Source organism: Ambystoma mexicanum, chromosome 7p, assembly GCF_040938575.1.
Source record: "Ambystoma mexicanum isolate Mex_15411 chromosome 7p, UKY_AmexF1_1, whole genome shotgun sequence".
Lineage (NCBI taxonomy): Eukaryota > Metazoa > Chordata > Amphibia > Caudata > Ambystomatidae > Ambystoma > Ambystoma mexicanum.
The window spans coordinates 151,407,531-151,428,879 of NC_090939.1; the positions used below are offsets into that span (position 1 = coordinate 151,407,531).

Sequence of the window (21,349 nt, forward strand, 5' to 3'; positions counted from 1 at the left end):
TGGAAGAGGCAGAGGGGCGCAAGAGAGGGCAGAGGTAGAAGGAGGAGGCGGATGGCCCAGAGAGGAGGTAGAGGGCACCAGAGAGGAGGGGGTGAGTGGTAGAGGAGCCGTAGCGGTAGATGAGGAAGGTAGCAGAGGAGCCAGAGAGGTGGTAGAGGTAGCGCTAGGTAGCAAAGGGCCCATGGAGGAGCCAGAGGGGAGAGCCGCAGAAGAGGCAGCAGAGGTGGAAGGTGGCTAAAGGGCCAGGGAGGTGGTAGATAGCATAGCAGGAGGAGGGAGGATGTTGATAAGACGTTGGAGACACCTATCCACGAGGAGGAGGCTGGGCTGAGTGCCTTGGACCAAGATGGTTCCATTTACATAGACATTAATGATGGTTTTGGAGGACAGGTAGGAGACCAAGAGGACCTCCCATCTTGTGCCACCTTTAATGGGAGAGGAGGAGAAAGGAGGCTCCAAATGTCGGGAGAGGCAACGACAAAGAGGATGTCGGTGAGAGGCTGACTAGAGGAGGCACCAACGTGGTAAAGGCTGGCTTGGAGACCAGAGTTTCCCTCTTGAACTTCTTCCTTCCAGACTTTGTCATAGGGATAGGATAGGTGATAGAAAGCACTCAGAGACGTAAAGTCCTCTGGGATTCTTCCAAGGACTGGTACGAGGGAAATGGCGATTCTTGCACTCTGTTTGATTGTTCTCAACAACTGCTTTTAGCCCAGGAATTTCTCTTTTGCCCTGACTTGGTTCAGCTCTGCCCCTCACGGTCACAACATGGTCTTCGCTTTGCCTCCTGCTTCATAGAGCAATTCCCATTTCATTAACACAGTTCTCTTTATGGTTTCTCTCACCCTCAGGGGCTTGCTCCTTACCCCTGCTCCATGTGTTGCTTCTCTCTCCAACTCCCAGCTTCTCCAGGCTTCTCTCACCCCTGCAAGTCGTGCAGTGGTACCACAGCCCTGGGTCCCTCACAGGTACAGCAGATCATCCTTCCACTCTCCAGCTCGCGGCTGAATAACAGTTTCTCGCGCTGTGGTCCTCATGTCTCAGCGGCTCCTCTGCTGTGACGCTTCTGCTGTCTGGCCAGCATCCCGGTCTCTTTCGGTCCCTGTTCTCCATACGGCAGCTCCCTCCAGCTCATGGTTCCTCCAGGTAGGATCAGACAATAAGTGACGTCCTTCCTCTCTTTTTATCTTTGGCCAGCTCGTGTGTGGATGAGAGCTAGTATGTTCACTTTGGTTCCGCGAAAGGCTCTTCAATCCTCCTTTCTACTTCTTCGTGCCAGTATCTGCAGAGTCATCATTTTACAAGTTTTCCTTACTCTTCCTTGTCACAGTATGGTTTTTCTCATACTCATAGACAGGTCTACTCTGCATAAAGTAAAGGAGGTAAAGATGATGGGAGGGATTTGGCCCCAAAAGTGTGGGGGGGATGTGTTGGGGTTAGAGTGTTAGTTGTTATACCATGCTCTCCCTTGATAGTCTTCCCTTCCTCCACAGAGGGGGTCCGCTTCCATGGGATCCTCCCGCTGAGTACCACCCCCAGGGGGACTATCGGGTAGCTGCCTCTCCTCCCTGGCCTCATGGGAAGGGAGGAGGTGATGACATCAAGGGATTCGTCACACCTTTCCGCTGCCCTACTCTATATTTGGATAGTACAGAGTAATAAATTGTACTGATGGAGACTATGCTAGATGAGTGCCCTTGCATGAGGTGAAAGGCCCTGTTATTGGATTACGTGTTCACACATTGGGTGGGACAGGACCTGATGCCCGTTATGAAATATTTGTGTTAGGGTATTTTACCCAATGTAGTTTTCTGGATTTTGGGGCAGGACCCAAAATATACTATTACAAGCTCTGATGCTTTTGGTGGGGGGATGGGCACCAGGGCATTTTGGATGAGAGCTGTTGGCAGAAACTCAGTTATTTTGTGATACAGGACAGGATGTATGGCTTATTCATCTGCAGCACAGTAGTTATGGAATGCGGGGCGATAAGGAGTGTGTGCGTTTTGGATGGCTAGCAGGACATCAGGCTATTTTGTTTGGGGGTGACATAATGGATGTATGTATGGGTGGTATGGTAGGCAGAACAGCAGGTATATATGGGTGGTGGTATAGGGCAGGGCACGATGCATATTTTGGATGACAGAGTAGGACACCAGATATTTTTGTATGGTGCAGGAAGCTGGGCAATTTCAATTGGGCAGGGCAGAGCATTTATTTTGGATTAGGTTCAGATAACCAGGTTTGTGTTTCATTTGCGGGAGCCTGTTTTGCACTGGAAGCAGCACTGGTCATCGGGCTGGATTTTGCCGGGTCTGAGATCTGGCAAAATATGTCTCCCCGGATATCGGATCCGGCTTGCCTCTGCGAGGGAGAGAGACTCCCTTGTTAATACACATCTGTGCTTTAACACGAGAGTCTCTGTCCCACGGTGCAAAGGAAAAGGCTTGGGCGATCTAATCTAGTCTGTGAGCTTTAACTGTTTTTTTTTTGTTTAAACTTTTTATTGGCATTTCGTAAACAAAACAAATAGAAGAGGAATGGGGAGAAGGCAAAAAGGTTACAGACCATAACAGTGAATCTCATTTCCAAATATGTAGATCGTGACAGCTCGGCTTCCCCCGCCTCTAGCGCACCCTCTGCAGAGACCCCATCCCCATGCAAACCACTAGCTCCTGCCTCACTTCCCATTACATGTCCCCATTGCCCCGATAGCAACCGGTCGTCTGTTATCATTGTTCATGCACCCCACTGTATGCAGAGGACCAGTGCCCACCACCCATTAAGTCTCATGCCTCTCAAGTTCATACCAGTGTTCCACCTGGACATTTAGTTCTTGATGGCGGCCAAAGGTCTACGGTGGTACTTCATCCAATGGGGCAAACATGGCGTGTACCAATGCCTCCCAGGAATTCACATCCTCACATCCTTCTCCAGGCCCTCTCCTTGCAGCCCTACGCCAACCCGCCGATTCCGTCATAGCCCAACCTTTCAAGTCCACCATCCAGGTCTCAATGCTGGATCCCCCCCGATGCCTTTCAGGACATAGCTATGCATCTCTTGGCCAGCATACAGATGAGGTCTTTCATACGTATAATATACTTCTCTTGTCTGCCCTCACAGCATTTACAATAACAGGGGTTGGACCAATGGATGGAGATGACACGGACTATTCAAAACATATTCTTACAAACTTTAATCAATAAACACATAGTACATCATTGTATGCAATGTTTTAAAACCATAAATTACAATTCATCATCATATACTTCATATACTCAACTTTCATACCACAATCCCGGATATACTCAATCATTCAATCATTTCCTAAAACAACAAATTTCATTCATTACACATAATGTATTCTTCTCTTAATACATATATTTCCATAACATAGTTATCGTAAATGTTATTGGCCCAGTTTTGACTTTCAGGTGTCGTATTTTTCCAGTCAATACATTAACCGGAATATCTTGTATCGTCGTCGACACGTGTTTCGGTCCACATTTAAGAGAGTTTACTGTCTTTCATTCACAAGACCTTCTTCCGGACGTAAGGTATAGACAAGTAGCTGTCCTTATGTTTGGAATGGTGTAAGTCAATTTTCAATCTAAAAAACATACATAAAATGCTGTCAGTGTCCAATGTCATCCCATATTTCTTTGCTTTAGTGACTTTTATTGTCATGTGTGTATAACATGTATCAACACACTCAACTACTCACCCCCATGTATCACTTCACGGGATGGTGAGTAGATGTATGGACCCAATCCTTCACAGTGTCTATGGCTTACTAAAGACCCTGTGAAACAAACAGAGATACAACTAAGTCCTCTGTATCTATTTTCACTCCTATTTCATAGTCAATACTTATACATGCATCAAATTTTGAACTTACATTTCTTTTATGTTTGTAGCCACAGTAACTAGGTTTTCAAAATTCTCTCTGTCTCCATATGCGTCAGAGTACGCCTAGCTTCAAGTCACTATGAAGGCAAAAAATATATTCTATAATATCTTGTGTCAAATCCATCCAGTACTTTTTAGATCTAACTATAAGCCATCCAAATGGAAAAAAATGTATTCACTCACCCCACAGGGTTTTAGAAGGAATCTGTGAATCCCATCCTCGGGTACTGCCAAACTATTGTTCAGAATCCGTCTTCATTCGCACAGGCACAGGAATCTACTGAAACAAAATGTCCCCCATGACTTTCCTTAGTCCTTAGCAGTAATTTCAAAACATGTTTCATTATTCATTTCTTCTCTCAATCCTGTCCTTTCTATATATGCAAACACGAGGTGAGGTACTTTCTGGCTCCTCAGACGGGAAAAAGGGGGAGAATAAAACCCCTATATATCCCTATGGTTTGTTCAGTGTAGCAAGACGCTACAGGCACTGAGTGCCCCCCAGCTCATAACATATGGCTACTAGCTACTGATAGTCTCCGGATGGCATGTTTTACCTCCTGAGATAAAAAAGAAAACACAAACAACAATTCACACGACTGCTGCTGTAAAAAGCCCATGTCCCTGTGGGCATAAAAAGATTAATTAGTCCAGCCGAGAAATGCGGCTGAAAAGATTGTAGCGAACAATGTTCTACAAGATGGCAAAGTATGCCGCCGAGAGTTGGAAATAGTATGCGGGGCTCATAATCACAACAAGAGTCCTCGCGTCTAGCGTGCATGTCCACATCCTGTCGCAGTCACGTACTGCTCTCTTCTAAATAATGCTTTTGCATTTTAACGAAACCTGCTGCATTCAATCTATAGACAGTATCACTGGCTTACCTCCAATTATTCCGAATGCCTCGTACACCGTAGCGAGTCTCCCCGTAGTCCACAGTATGTTGTGACAACACAAACAAAGGACTTCTGCCTTTTTAAAGGTCATTCTGGTGCCATGGCCATAGAAAAGGGACTATGACCTTTTCAGAGTGGAAAAGGGTCCGTACTAGGAAACAATTATAAAAGACCAACAAAATGGCTCGAATTGTACTTATGTAGGCATACATTTTTAAAGCATTCTTTATTTCTTTCTGAGTGCGCATGTTATTATGAAAAAGTAGCCGCATCAGGAGAATACGCGCATTGTCATAAGGCTGTGACCACATGAGTGGTATTAGAACTCATAATGGATGGGTAATATAGCAATGTGCCTCAAGCATCAGGTATAGGGGGCAGCCATGTTTAGTACCACTCTGCAACCCCCATTCCTGGGATATCTGTCATATAGTTCGCACTCGCGCTCTGTGCCCCGTGTACAGCAATTCCAGCCACCTGCGAAACCCACCCCTATCCCTAATCTCTGCAATTTTGCGTGCATCCAGTCCCACCTGACAGAGTCGGACGCTTTGATTGCATCCAATGAAGCTACAGCGCATTCAGTCCCCAGATGGCTGGTGCCATCTATTACTTGATGCAATTGCCGTAGATTCCAAGCAGCGCTCCTATTTGGCACGTACCCCGTCTGGTCTGTGTGTATTAAACAGCTGATCAGTTCCTTTGACCAGTTCGTAGTCCTGGTTAATCATGGACAACGGTCTATAAAGGCCACAGTCATGAGGAGGCTTACCAGGCTTTAATATCGGTACAGTCATGGATTCTTGCATGCCTCCTCATATAATTCTAGCAGCTTCGGTGCCAGTTCCGCCACATAGGTTTTATACAAATCTCCCGGCAGGCCATCAGGCCCAGGAGTTTTGCCCATTGGTACTGACCGCAGAACCTCCAGGACCTCTTCCACTGTAAGTGGGGCTTCCAGGCTATCCACCTCGGCCTCGTCCAATTGGGGCAGTACTATCTCATCCAGGGCCTCCATGACTGCAGACTCGCAGACTACCGGTGCTGCAGAGTATAGTGTCTCATAATAATCAGAAAACACTTAATTGATATCCCGATTAGTGGTCACAAAGTGCCCTGCTCCATCCTGTACGGCGCTTATCATTACCCTGGGTTCCTCCCTACTGCACAACCATGCTAACAGCCTGCCTGGCTTATCCCCCTCCGCATGCATTCTCTGGGTGTGCTTAACGTAATTGAACCTACCAAGTCTATCCGATTCTTTAATGCAATTCTGTCTCATCACCAGTAGGCATCCCACAAAGTTCTCCCCTTGTCCCCATTTGCTTTAAGCTGTTCTATTTCCGTCTCTGCTCTCTCCAGTGACTCTAGGAGCCCCTTCCTGAACCCCATATCTTCCCCAATAGCCACTCCCCGTATCCCACAGTATGCCTCCTTCTGCAAAGATTCCCGTGTTTAATTAAAAATATACCCTTATTCTCTCTCCGAGATATTCCTGAAACGCATCATCCTGTAGAGTCCCGCCCAGAGGCACCAGGTCGGGATCTGGGGGGCATGATCTGAGAGGACTCTAGCCATGTAATCCGCCCTAACAAATTCTCTAGTAATCCAGTCGAGTGTAGACTCCAGCAGGCGCAGTATAGTGCAAATAACCTCTTTCCTGTCCATGATTATCCCTCCATACATCTCCCAGTGCTGTTGCAGGGGGGAGGGCCTGCTACATTTGTCATCCGACGATCCAGTAGAAGATTAAGCAGGCAGTTAAAATCCCCTCCCAACACCTACGTGGCGCTCCAGAACCCTCCAATCCTATGACAAAGAGACCTAAAGAAAGTTGTAGCATCGCTATTAGGCGCGTAAGTATGAATAATGTATATTTCCCTGTTTTCTATGAATCCATGTGCCAGAACCATCCTTCCCTCATCATCATGTTTAAGTTTCACCAGTCGGAAGGGGACCCCGTGGTGCAATCCATATAAGCTCACCCCTGGCATACCTCAAGTACATAGAACCATACAATGTCCTTCCTGTCCCGCCCATTTTCTGCTGAACACTGTCTGCATGTCTGAGGTTAAGTGTGTCTCTTGCACCAAGGCCACTTGCACTTTCTTCCTTTTGAGGTAAGTATGGACTCTGAGTCTTTTATCAAAGCTATTCAGCCCCCTAACATTCCACAAGACTATGTTCAGGTCACCAGCCATTTATCTTTCTGTTTCTTCCCACCACCCACCTCTCTCCCTTTCAGTCGCTGGAGTTCCTGCCCTCTCCCTCTCTGTTCCGTCTCATCAAATGCCAATAAAATGGCCCACAAACTTGTAAACAACTCCTAATGAGACGCCCCTGTTTCTTGCAGAAAGGTGTGAACCACTGTGTCCCCCTCTCCCTAACCAAAATAACAAGCAAGAAACCAACTGCCCTGCATCATAACATGTGCACAGGCTCTACTGTTTCCTGGACTCCCCTCCTCCCCTCCATGTGAGTCGTACAGCAGCGTGATGCCATAGAACGGGCATCAAGAACGAATTATGAACCGGGGTGTTGCACCAACCTCTCTCTCACCACAGTCCTTGCCATCTTCGAGTGTCCGCTCCCGCATGTAGCATCTCAATTGTTGCGTAAGCATTCATAAAAGTCAACTCCTTCCCATCGCACTAGCTCCCATCTTCACAGAGCCCTGTTTCTTCTCTCTGGGAGCTGTGCTACTTCCTGAGAGTCCATCCAGGAATGTGTGGCTTCCGTATCCTCCAAAAAGTGTGACTTCCCATCGTGAATTACTTTAAGTTTCGCTAGGTATATCAGCATGTATCGTATGTTTGCCCCCTGCTGTCATTCTTTTGTGGGACCTAACATAGCCCTACTTTTTTGTACTATCATCGTGTAGACCAGATAAATGGCGAGTTTCACCGTTGCTCGGACTATGCTTCCCCCCTGCTCTACAGAATGCCAAGATTCGTTCTCAATGTTTGTAATTCATGATCTTCACAGTTATTGGCCTTTGAGGCGCTCCCGGTGGGAGTCTTTGGGCTAGAGATCTATGTGCCCTCTCAACCGTGAAACCCAGAGTTAATGTCCCAGTGCCACCTTCTTGTAGGAGTACGTTCTCAACATAAGTAGTCAGGTCACTGCCTTCCTCGCCCTCTGGCAATCCTAGGATCCTTATGTTGTTCCTCTAGGCTCTGCCTTCTGAGTCTTCCACCCGGTGCTCCAGGATGTGCATCCTGGCGTCCAGCGTAGACAACTGTTCGCGGGTGGCAGTGACGCTAGTTGTATTTTCTTGCACCTGTGCCTCCACCGTTCCTATCTGGTCAGACAGAGAACGTACATCTTGTCTCAATAGTCCTATATCAACAATGACAGCATTCACCTTCTGCTCCAGGCACACCTTTAGTGAGGTAATAGCTGCAAGTATATGACTCTCTCCTTGTGCTTCACTCCGCAATGTGAGAAACCTGAAGGTATCTCTCTAACTTGTCCCCAGGGATCTGTCAGGGATCTGAAGGTTTCTCCCCAACTAGTCCCCGAGGATCTGCCAGGTGGCTAGGACACAGCCATCGCTATTGGAACCGGTTCCTGAGGGTAGACCAGTGAGGGAGGATCACCTGGATGGGGGGTCCTCTGGGAGTGGGACACCGATGGGTAAGACATGGTATCCCCCTTTTTCCAACACCTTTTCCAACTCCTATTATGTTGGGTATTCTGAAACACAGCCCCCACCCCGTTTTCCCACACAAACACTTTCGCACAACATAGACAATGGGCTAACACCAGAGCCGTTTACCTTACATGTCCCAATACAAGGGTCAGGCAAAGTCAGGCAATTGATCAGAACCACACACGCATGACGGCCCTTTCCCCTCCCCACAGGGATAAAAGGTGGAGCACGAGAGCACACTACGAGCAAGGAAGACTGCACAACGAGACAGCTGTCCAGGCACGGCAGTTCAAAAGGAAGAGAAAGGCAGCGAATATCAAGAGGCTGAAAAGGAGAGACACTAACCTGCCCTTTACAAATCAAAACTCAGAAGGAATCGCAAGACTGTGGGCAATAGCCCAAGTGGTTCCAGCAGATGTCAACAGTGCATGGAGCATGCCTACGCTAATAAGCAGGATCAAGGGAGATGCCTGCTACCGGCCATGACTCCAGATATTCTGAAAAGTCAAGTTGTTCATCACAGCCGGTGAGTTGAGGGGAGAACCGATAAGAACTGAACTGTGTTGAACGAAAGCCGCAAAGTAGCAACTTAAGGGAAGTTCGAAGAACTGTTAGAATAAAATGAAGACCAGATGCAAAGGGATCCGGCCCCATATGAATGCTTGCTTGAGAGACTCTTGATCAATCCTGTGTTTGTTGAAACTGCTAATACAAGAAGGCCTTGGGAAGGCCACAACGGAACGGTCAAGGTAGTCATACAGGGGTCTAGCCAAAGCTTCTGTACAGATGAAAGTCTTTGACCGACAACCCAGTGAAAGCTACGGGAGATGAATCCTATTTATTGAGAAAGGAACCCGTACTGTATGTGTGACAAGAGTGAACCCGATGAAGTGAAGTCAGCAGTTCATTTTTTATAGACTAAGATTTGTGAATGAAAAGGGTACAAGTGTACTGAAGAGAAGTTAACAGTAGAGAAGCGTCCGAGCCCAGCAGAGGGGGACCCATGGGTGAGCCATTATCACCCTACCTACTGTAGGAAGGGAACTTTTTGGGTTGTTATTTTCCGACCCTCGAAGGCAAGAGTTTTTTAAGTGAAAAGAGACTTGGCTATCAAGGCTCCTGATAAGCTAAAACACAGAACTCTTGTCTCGTGCTGGGGAAGCTCGGGAAGTGTGCTGTGCTCAGAGGTTCCACCTTATCCCATGCTCAAAACATGGGGAAAGGAGACCCCGACTACTGCATCCTGACATATTATTTGAGAACACTTCTTTCTTTCTTATGAATCCTGTCCCACACACTTTTGATTTAGTTGTAAGGTTTGGCAAATTATTTTTTTTGTATAGGCCCCTTTGATTTGACAAGACACCACAAGGATTGCCTTATTTTTCATTTGCTAGTCGAAACATTGCTCGCATCCTATATTTAGGTTAAGATTAGGTGTTTATCTCACCCCCTTTTGCAGTTTAAAAAACACCCTTGAATTGTGATCAGTTGTGTCTGTCTTTACTATTGCCACCATGAATACCTTACAGCGAGGACACAGCATCTCTGTCCCTGTCCTCGGCCAGACCCGCTCCCTTCTCTGTGTCCTTCTGATCAAATGCATCCATGTTAGTTTGCTTCGTCTTGCTGCGTTGATGTTTGTCCGGCCTTTGTGTTGACCGATCCTCGCTCAGCTGATCTTCCAACAGTGCACCATTACAGCAGTGCTCGCCGGGCTCTGTTCAGGCCCAACTTTCGGGCAGGACCCATGACAATTCTCACTGTCTTTGCCGTGGGCCAGGAGTGTTCCACACCTTCATTTCCGGGTGGCCACCAGTCTTCCTGATATAGGTCCGCTCTGCACTGGTGTCCTCCCGATACAGTGCACTCCTCCACGCCACTGGTCAGGTGGGCCCTGCCCAGACAGCAGGGTCTCCAGGATTATCCCAGCATGGCCCGTGTGGCTGCGCAGCTGTCTATCCTCTCCATGCCCCAGTTCTCTGGCCCTGTCAATAACGCAGAGGGAGTGCCTACGCCATATGCTGACATATCCCAGGCGCTCCCACAGCCTGCATGTAAGTGAAGTCCAGCCTGTGCCCCAGCTTGGATTTTCTTCCTTTCCCTGCAGGGCACAGGCAGTGCTGCTACCCCTCGTGTGGTCATTCTGTAATCCTGCTGCTCAATTGATTTCCATCAGGGAAAGTTCACTGTTCTTCTCCCAGCAGTGTGTGTAAGCACATCTGGTGCAGATTGCTGAGTCGTAAGGTGCAGTTTCGTGCGTGTGTTGTGTCCTCCCCAAACCCACTTCTCCGGGCTGCCGCTGATTCTTCCAAGCACCACACCACTTTCATTTGACAGGGATGGAATGGGGCCAAAGTCCTCTGATCCGCGCTGAACACGCTTCCCCAGCTGCGTGTCCCGCCATCAGGTTCAACCCGCTTGGTCCTTGGCAACCTCCAGGATATGCTGCATCTCCGGTTTACTCGGGCACCCATCGCCTGTCCGTAGAACCAACACTGCCATTCTCCTTCTTTCGACTCTTTCAGGACTCCCGATCGCCATCTTGGGAGCTTCGCTACCCTTCCCACCGGACTGTTTCAACGTTTCTGCAGCCTCTTCTCGCCGTCTCACAACTCCAGCCAAGTCTTCCTCACTTCTCCCATATTCTGCAGCACTCAGCAGGTCACACTGCCTACGTTTACCGGCTGATATAGCAATCAAATAAAGGATCCTGCGGGAGCTCCAAGAGAAGGCAGCCTCACTGCATGGCTGCTGGCCACGCACCCTGAGAGCGTTAACTGTTACACCATGCAGAGTAGATTAGATCACAGAGCCCTCAGCTTTGCGCCGGAGTACAGAGGCTCCTGCACTAAAGCACAACTATGTAGTAATGAAGGAGTCTTTGTACCGCTGAGAGAAGCAAAGGGCTCAGTGTCTGTCAACACGCTCACTGGGCACGGCAGGGCTCTGACTCCCTCCTCTCAAAGGCCTAAAAGCTATCTATTGACATTAATCGGGGGTGACTGTGCTAGACTGCTAAACTCGTTACCTTTTCACCGATAACACTCATGAACTGGATTAAGGCTACGCAATCTTGCACTACACAATCAGCCCAAGAAGACAGTTGCCTGCTAATTCTATGCTCCTGGAAATCCAAGAGCAGAACCAGTTACCAGGGGGCCTTCTAGCAGTCATTCTGCTTATCACACCTACCATTGAATGTATATAGCAGAATTAACCACCGGTATTCCTTCTAGCAGAACTAGCATCCCAAGCACTAATAGCACTTATGAACTTGATCATGACCCTACAAATATGCACTGTGCTATTAAACTGTGAAATGCCTCGCTTGATAATCCTACGCATATCGAAATCCCTGTGGAGAATTGCACAGCAAGGTACTTTTCCAGCACTTACTGCTTACTACCCCCTACTATCTGCGAACGTCCAAGTAGAATTACCGATCAGGGATTCTACTTAGCAAAGTGACCACCAAGGACGCTGCTAGCACCAATCCAGTAGCTTGAGCCTTGCGGCAGATCTATCCGTCAGCACCCATCAGTCTTCTGCAAAACAATTTCAGACATCAAGAAGCAGGGAGATACCACGCCCTCGACAGACATTGGAAGCTGAACAGGAACAAGGTGCCGCTGGTAAACTCACAGACACTGAAAACACACCATTATGCCAACTCTCCCCTCTGCACCAACAAACAACAGAATGCATCTGCACCCCTGGACTAATTTGGTCTAGCAGCACACATACTTACACAACTCCACATCCACCTCAACAGTCTCTAGAACGCAGAACGCAGCTCTACCCCTCGAAATCAGCCTGGCTGAACACATAACGTCTCTCTCAAGCACCCTTGCAGCCAGAATTCAGATACCATTTGCATGATATGAATGACACAAAGCCTGGTATGATCGCTGTTTTGTCCTCCCACTGTCTGCCTACCTTGTCTTGTCGCGCTTAGAAACACTTTTGTACGGGCACGTTATAAATGTCTCATATCGTATCACAGTCCATTGGTCTTGCTGCACACATTCTACTGATCTTACACAACTACCGCACCACATCTAGTACTGGTATGCAGCTGCGGATGAACTATTGCACACTGGCTGCACACATATTGAGTGCACAAATGCACGTTGTACTATACTACTCTCTCTACTGACTTGAACTGCGGACCCTGAGGGCGTTCAACCCCACAGCGAATGGTAACAGGCGCTATACATATGCCAAATAACATAACATATCACATCCCTTAGGCTTCTTGCAGTATCCAGCAACCTTCATATCACCTCGTTGTATGTTTTACTCTGGTTTCCTCAACATTAGCACCATTAGCACCCGGCTGTCAAAGAGTGATTAAGAACTTTTCAGTGGACATTTCGGCAACCCGCTGGCTGTCTGTCCATGATACTCTGCAGCTATTAACTCCCCTTGCTGCATTCTTTCGACTTCATTTTCATTTATTTATTTTCCTTTTGATTTAAGTACCTTACTGGTGCTTTGGACAGTGTTACTATTACTTTTATTCTTTGGTGTATATATCTGTCACGGTTGTCCAAGCTAGCAATATGCTTTTACTTCCGATGCTACAGACAAGGATTGTTTGTGGATTATTGGATGCGGCTGCCTGTCCAATCATGCCAGGGCAGGGGGTGGGCGGCGGCTGATGGGGCAAACTGCCGCGACTGCATGATTGCCCTTTATTGAGGTTGGGGAGAGTTCAACTGCCCCAGCCCCTTCCCCTTCTGAACTCCACCATCCTCCAACTCCACCCCACCCCCCACCCCCACTGCTGGCACTTGCGGGATCCCCCAGTAAATTTTTCCCATGTCCAGCACTGATAAGGAGGAGGAATGGGCGACACCATGTACAGTTTGGGCTTGAGTTGAGGGGGCAGGACACTAGAATTGTAGAGAGGGGCGATTTTATCAGCTGTCTTGCAATGGAGGGAGCAGGGGGCCTGACGCCAGGTATTTCTTTTGCATCGCTGTGGCAGGACGGCGGGCACAGATTCGAGAGGTGTCAAGGACACCAGGCACAGTCTGGACTGGGGAGGAGGTGGTAGACCAGTTACGTTTTTCATGGGGGAAGGTAGGACACTAGGAATGTCTCGCTAGGCACTGTCTTTCTTCTAATTGCTGATACATTTTATTCATCAACAGTGATTATTGTATACCAAGGCTTGAGCCTCATTACTCCATCTTTTCGGCTTGAGTAGGCATGGTGAGCAATGGTTCACGATGCCGGAGTCTGTCTACTAATTTGGACTATGTTTTGCACTGGAGAATTTTACTAAGTGTGTTTTGTCGTGTCTGGATCTTTTAAATCAGACTCCTAAAGCTCTTCAGACATCTGGCCAGTGCCACGAAATGGGGCACCCATGTAGCTAGAAGGCACGGGAGAGGGAATCCAGTCCTTCATGGAACTCCGAAAGGAGCACCAGCAGTCATCCGGCAAAAGCCGGAGACTTTGTATAATCATAAAACATATATTGGTAAAAAAAAATGTTTTTAAAACACACAATGATAAACACTGTATGTTGTGGGCACATATCCAGGGAGCACCTTCCTGTCCCGTGCCACCAACTACTTCCCACGACTTTGTGGGCCCTGTTCGTTGCCCTGTTATTCCCTTTCTTCTCCCATTTTTCTTCCTTCTGGGTGGGTAGGATTGGGAAAAGAAAAGTCTCCTTGTTTCGCGGGATGACTGCTGGTGCTCCGTTCGGAGTACCATGAAGGACTGGACTCCCTCTCCAAGCTCCTTCCTTTTATTCCCCTTCCATAGCCTGAGACTATGCATATTTCCGTGGGGCTTGTTGCCCCTCCGGCTGTCTGGTGCCGACGGCCATTCCCACCTTGGTGTGGTCCCCTTCTGCTTTGTGCTCTTATCTGCGCAACATGGGGATTTCATTTCTAATACCTTGTGAATGTAGAGGCTTGCTTGCACCTCGTCCGACTCTATTTCTGGCCATGTGGCCATGGCCCTCCTGAACTGATCGTCATAAGGGAGCTAAGCCTCCCCCCAAAAGGTTTCCCTAACCTACCTGATTTTATCCTGGTATGCGAACGGTGCCCTGCTCTCATTTGGGAATTTCTCCAATACTACTGTTGCCATTATGTCAAATGTTTTCGACCAGTTGTCAAAATGTTGTTCTACCTGTGACTCTCTAGCAATGACCTTCTCTTCCACCTTTTTTGGATCCCTGAATACATCACAGCCTTTTTGTTCAGCTTCCAATAATGAAAATATTTCTATAATCTCTTTCTTCCATATTTTGTCTTTTGCTACTTGCTCAATGTTGCATGCTAAGGATCTCTTGAACCGGTCTGTATCTCCTTCTCTAGTTCCCTGATTATGGCCGGTATTAGGGACGGTGTGACCCCATTTTTCCCTTCCTGGAGTGAGCCCTTGCCTGGGTTGTTGTTGTTGGTGGTATTTTCTGATGGGCCTGTGTATTCCAACGTGGGCGCTGCTATTGTGGTCCTAGTTGTGGGTGCACGCTCTGTAATGCCTTGGGTGTCACTGTGGTCGCCCACCCATGCCCTTAAATGCCAGTTTTTATTTAGCACATTTTCCTCAACACAGCAACACAATATAGTAAGTGTCAGGAAACGGTACTAAAGATTGCAATGATGTCACATGTAGAGCTAATAATATAAGAAATTAATAATTTTCTAGAATGGGCCTACAATCAGAAAAAGAAAAAAGAATGGGCAAAGAGGCACCTGGCAGCCGTAGCCTCAAACTTAAACCCTTTTGACCAAATACTTTTCTTTTGGCGCCAGTCAGGTTTATTCGCCATTTCTTTTTGTTCAAGTCCTTCTTGTGTTTTACTTTGCGCGGCAAACCAGGTTTGCCTTCTTTGTTCACCGTCTTTTGGCAGGCTTCTGCTCAGAAGCCCTCCTCCAGGCGCCTGGGTGTCTAGGTGGGCTGAATGTGAGGGAGGGGTGTAGTCACCTCCTGCACAGGGTATCCTAGGAAACCCAAGTCGCACTTTGCAATGATTGGCTAAGATGGTTTTCTGGGCCGGACAACCCCCCTGCTGCGTGATTGACAGCCAGGCTGTGTGAATGGGGGATTTTCACATAAAAGGCAGGTCTCTTGGGCTAGAAGTCAGAGAGTCGCCACTGGAACTACAAGGAACCGAAGAGAAGCGGAGAAGAAGACGGCTGCTGCAACTACCCCATCCCGGTGAAGCCCTGCTGCAGTCCTGAGCTATATACCCTTCGACGACCAGAGGAGATCCAGTCCGGAGTCTTCTTCCCTTGAGCTTGGTGGGGATAACCAGCTCATCTTCGACAGCCAGAGGATCCTCTTCTTGGTCGAAATCGCTGCACACTGCTGTAGTGGTCCGGATAGCCATCTGAAGAGCCTCTCCTGTTTTTAAGGAGAGCACCTTTTATTCATTGTCGCTGCTGCCGGCTTCATCCCTGTGTGGTGCAGACCCCTCCTGACGTCCTCCTTCACACCGAAGCTCCAGGAACCGGGGGTCTGCAGGAAACCAACAGGAACAACTGCCATGGCACCAGCTTCTCCATTGAATAAGGTACTGTGTTCTGCTTGAGGAATTAGGGTGAATCCCTTTTCTTCATCTCTAAGTCTTCCCTCCTTCTTATAACTTTTGCTTCCTCTGATGACAATATCTAAGTACTCTTGGCAATGTTGAATCTCGAACTGTCCGACTGTGTGATCTTCGACAACAGGAACCCGGTTCCATTTGACACTGGCTCCGGCCTAGTTACTCTTTAATTTCTGTCTATGAGTATTCTCTGATTCTGTCTACCTTGACAAAAGTATTGCCTATGATTTTTGCCCCCAACTCTCTCTGGTTAACCCAGGTGCTAAGTGTGTTTTTGCCCCGGTAACAATTCTTGCCGCGGATACGCGTTTCGTTAGTAAGACCGAACTGTCAAAAAGTGATTGCAATTGTATTCTCGGTAACGTCTTTTGTTTCATAACACCGGTCCGTTAAAACACAGGGTACTTATCTTGAGTTAGAGTGTACCAAAGTGAATTGGTTGGTTGTAGTATATTTTAGGTGTGGTTTTGAATTAATAGAAGTGTTGTGTTCATAACGAATGGTTTAAAAATAAATGTACTTATATTTTTCTAACTGAAACCTTGAGTCAGTGTTTGCTTGAGCCACAGTAATTGTGGTCCCTTTGTGTAATCTCTGGTACTGCTCATATACTCTTGAGATAAGCCTGGCTGCTCCGCTACTGCTACCACTTTAACATAGAAGTACAGGCTTGTACCAAGGGTAAAACCTGTATTACCACCTGTAGTCCTAATTGTGTGTAGTGGTCCCCAAGGGCACTGCACAGGATTCTGCCTAACAGGGTCTTGGGGCCCAAAAAGTGAAAAAATCGGGGGCCCGAGGTCTGATTGTTATAAAAGATATGTAAGGCCAGAACTAATATAACCATGATTTTCCTTAACAGAACAAGACACCCCCCTCAAATCGGCATCAACCGTAGGACATTCATTCATTTTCAGGATAGAGAGATGGTCCGAAGAAACAAAAGACAAAGCAGTGTTTAGAAATACCATCACATCGTGGTGGGGTAAAAGGGCATGAAATGGTCTGGGATACACGACAGACTGGCAGACCTGGCAGCTTTCAGGGAACCGCCAGAATTCTTAATTATACATTTGTGAGGCAACGATTTTGTAGAACAAGGCAGCAAACAGTTGCTGGCAGACATATGCGCATCCCTGGCAGGAATAGCGCACAACTGGAAGGAGACTGAAATGTTCTATTCCTCCATGTTGCCCAGAAAAGTATGGCAGGGGGCGGGGGGGAACAATTCTTATAAAGCGATAGACATAGCCAGGAAATAACTTAACAGGGGGGTTGAGAATGTCTGCATCAGCAGAGGAATTCACTTCATCCGACACACTGGAATTTTGCTAGCAGACCCAGAGCTTTTCCATAAAGACGGGGTTCACCTGTCGGAAAAAGGAATGGATAATTTCTATGCTGAGGTCATAAATAATTTAGCCACATGAGGATGCAGGTAGAGCCATAACTTTTGGGGGAACCTGGATGGCTGAGAACCCATCTAGGTGTGGCGGCACGGGCCAGGTAGTCGCCCCCTGGACCATGTACCCAAAAGATAACAGTGTTTATCATTGAGTGTTTTTTGATAAATACATTTACCAAAATATGTTTTATGATTTACTTTGTGCAATTAAAACAATGTCCTTTTATTGCCAACACCAATACAATGCCTCAAGTCATCATTGTACAACACCAAGCAGGGTAAGGGGTCAGTCGGCTCTGGGCTCCACAGATTATGGCCAGTGCTGTGAAAATGGGGCACCCATGTAGCTGGAAGGCACGGGAGAATAATCTGGGGGCCCTGGGTGAGGTAACACACACCGAACATCTAACGCTGCCTTAAGTAGCTGAGCAACAAAAGGGGAAGAAGCTTGGCGCCCCTTCTCTCTGCCACGCACCACAACAAACCCTTACACACCAGGGTGATAACAGACCAAAAGGGCCAAGCCCAGGGACAGGAAGAGGCAAGGAGAAAAAGCACAAAAGCAGAGAAGGGGCCCACACCAAGATGTGAATGGCTTTCGGCTGGAGGGGCTACAGGCCCCATGAAAATGTGCGTAGCCTCAGGCTAGGGAAGGGGAATAAAAGGAAGGAGCTGGAGGAGGGAATCAAGCCCTTCATGGTACTCCGAACGGAGCACCAGCAGTCATCCCACCAAAGCAGGAGACTTTTCTTTTCCAAATCCCACCCACCCAGAAGGAAGAAAAAGAGGAGAAGAAAGGGAATAACAGGTCAACGAACGGGGCCCACGAAGCCGTGGGAAGAAGTTGGCGGCAGGGGCCAGGTAGGCACCCCCTGGACCATGTGCCCTTAAGATAACAGTGTTTATCATTGTGTGTTTCTGATAAATAAATTTACTAAAATATGTTTTATGATTATACTTTGTGCAATAAAAACCACAGCCTTTAATTAGTTTAGTTTAGTTTAGTTTATTATTTGTATAGCGCGCCAAACCCTGGAGTATCAGGGCGCAAACAGACAAGAATATGCTCAACTTGGTTGCAGGTACATAGAAATCAGATGAAGGTGCAGAGATGCGCTGAGCTTGGTTACAGATATGCTCGGCTAATTGCAAGTACAGGAAAAGGCAGGAAGTGTAGACATAGACATCAGCAATATTACAGCAAGCAGATATGAACAAGGGGAGATCAAGGACAGGGGAGCAAGGAGCATGCTCCTGTTCGCGTAATATAAAGTTATATACAGTAATGTACAATGTGACATGTGGACTAGTTAGCTGTCGTTAGGGAGAGATCAAGGACAGGGGAGCAAGGAGAGATCAGGACAGGGGAGCGAGGAGCATGCTCCTGTTCACGTAATATATAGTTATATACAGTAATGTACAATGTGACAAGTGGACTAGTTAGCTGTCGTTGGCTCTCAGCCACCTAGTGAGGTTTTGTCTAAATTTTGCGAAAGGCTGAGGTTCTCTGACATCATGCGGGAGGGAGTTCCATAACTGCGCAGCCTTGACCGGGAAGCTATTTCCTCCTATAGTGGCAAGTTTGAAACGCGGGACTTGGAGGCAGTTTGCGTTGGCTATTCTGGTAGGTCTGGAAGAAGTCCTTTTGCTTAATCTATCCATGAGGTAAGGTGGAGCTTTGTTGTTGATACATTTGTGGGTGAGGGAAGCGATTTTGAGATGAATTTTGTCTATGGTGGCGAGCCATTTGTATTCTCTTCTTGTCGAGGATATATGCTCGTTTCTATTAATCTTGAGTGCTGCTCTCAAGGCATTATTCTGGAGCACTTGAATTTTGTGGATGGTCTGTTTATTAGCTTCAATGTAAAGTCCATTACAATAGTCTAATTTGGACAGTATCAAGGCTCTGGCAAGTGTAATGCAACTATCTGTGGAGAGGAATTGTTTGCTCGCTCTGATAAGTTTGCATGTATATGCGGTGGCAGAAGCTAGAGAGTTAACTTGTTTGGTAAAGTTCATGGTGGCGTCTAGGTAGAATCCTAAGGTTTTTACTTCATGAGCTACTTTTATGTTGTTCCCATCAATAATGAAGTTGTCGTAATCGGGGCTGAGTTTGGATATATAGGTAGTGGTGCCCAGGATGATAAGCTCAGTTTTATCATCGTTCAGGCATAGGCCGTGTGTGGCCATCCATGCCTGAACGATGCTATAGATCCTGTTCACTAGGGCCAGGTCCTTGGCGTAGTCTCCTGAGAGCGGGAGGAGGATCTGGGTATCGTCTGCGTAGTTAGTGTAGGCGATACCCAGATGATCCATTTCATCAAAGAGAGGCTTCGTGAAGACATTGTAGAGGGTGGGTGACACACAAGACCCTTGTGGAACACCGCATGTTATAGGGATTGGATCTGCTGAGGCTGATGGAGCGAAGACTCTCATGGTCCGATTACTCAGGAATGACTTGATCCAAATTATGGCCTCTTTTGAGAAGTGGGCTGCCGAGTCGAGGTGACTACAGAGGACTGTGTGGTCCACTAAGTCGAATGCCGCTGATAGGTCCAGGAGGAGAAGTAGGGCCGCTTGGCCATTGTCTCTGCAATCGTCTATTTGGGCCTTAAGATCTATTAACGCTGTCTCGGTCCCATGTTGCGGGCGGAATCCTGATTGACGGATTCCAAGTAGGTGGTTAGACTCTAGGAAGCTTTGAATTTCAAGTAAGCCACTTTATCTAAAATTTTTAGGAGAAAGGGCACAGTCGTGATGGGCCTGAAGTTAGTCGGAATGGTAGGGTCAAGGGTTTGCTTCTTTAGTAGTGGCAGTACCCAGGACTCTTTTAGGTTGATCGGTACTGAACCTGAGGTGAAGGAAGAGTTGATTAGTTTGGTTATAAATGGCGACAGTTCTCTCGCAGCATCCTTGATGAGTTGTGCTGGGCATTGGTCGCCTTTGCAGTTAGACGGTTTGAGTCCCAGGATGACCTTTTCTACCTCTATGGGCGATACCTTAGAGAAGCAGAAACGGGTTCCCAACTTGGGCTGTGGCGGTGGCGCTGAGCTCTGAGGGATGTGTGGTGTTAGTGATGCCTTCTTGATGGCAATTTTGGTTTGTAGGTTTGCTACCTTGTTTGTTAAAGCAAGTTGTATGCTAGAGCACCATTTTTTATCCTTGGTGCAGTTTTCTTGGGGTACAATGGGTGTTTCCAATTCTTTCAGAATGCTGAACAGTTCTTTGACACTAGATTTTGAGTTGGATATTCTAGTATTGTAGGTTTCTTGTTTGGCTAATAATATTTCTTTCTTGTATTGGGAGGAGGCTTTGGAGAGGTTGAGTTTATTTTTGACTGATGGGGAAAGTCTCCAAATAGTTTCAAGTTTTCTTTTGGCCAGCCTAAGATTTTTTAGGTGGGGCGTGAACCAAGAATTGAGGTGTTTTTTAGGTTTGCTATTTCTTAGTTTGAGCGGGGCTATGTGATCCAGGGCTGAGGACATGGCTGCATTATAATGTTCGACTAACAGATTGGGGTCCATGCAGTCGGGTAGTGAGTTTAATTTAGGTATTATAACGGGCATTAGATTTTCTACTGTCATTAGTTTTTTATTTCTCGTTGGCAAGGGTGGGGCAAGTGAGGACGGGGCAGTGACCCGGTGGGTTGTCACTGAGAATAATAGCAGGTGGTGGTCAGTCCAGATCTGCGGTACAGAATCCGTAATATTTACTTTGCAATTATGTTCTGCTATCCAATCAAGGATGCGACCTTTGTTGTGGGTGGGTAGTTCAACTTTTTGGATGAATCCCAGCTCTTTCAAGGTCAGAGCAATCGCTGACGATTGGGTGTCCTTATTGTCATTATAGCCTAGATTAAAGTCTCCTAGCACTATTGTTTGGGATGTATTTTTTAGGTTATTGGACAGGGA

General features: G+C 47.2%; 1 long non-coding RNA gene across 1 annotated transcript; it reads right to left on the reverse strand.

The window, feature by feature from the left end:
* Window positions 1–3,178: 3,178 nt before the first annotated feature.
* LOC138526519 (uncharacterized) lies at window positions 3,179–4,190 on the reverse strand. Its single transcript, XR_011283603.1, has 4 exons — window positions 4,093–4,190; window positions 3,899–3,986; window positions 3,725–3,802; window positions 3,179–3,610 (listed from the first exon to the last, which is right to left on the reverse strand). It is a non-coding gene; the product is annotated as an uncharacterized lncRNA (long non-coding RNA).
* Between the last annotated feature and the right edge of the window lie 17,159 nt (window positions 4,191–21,349).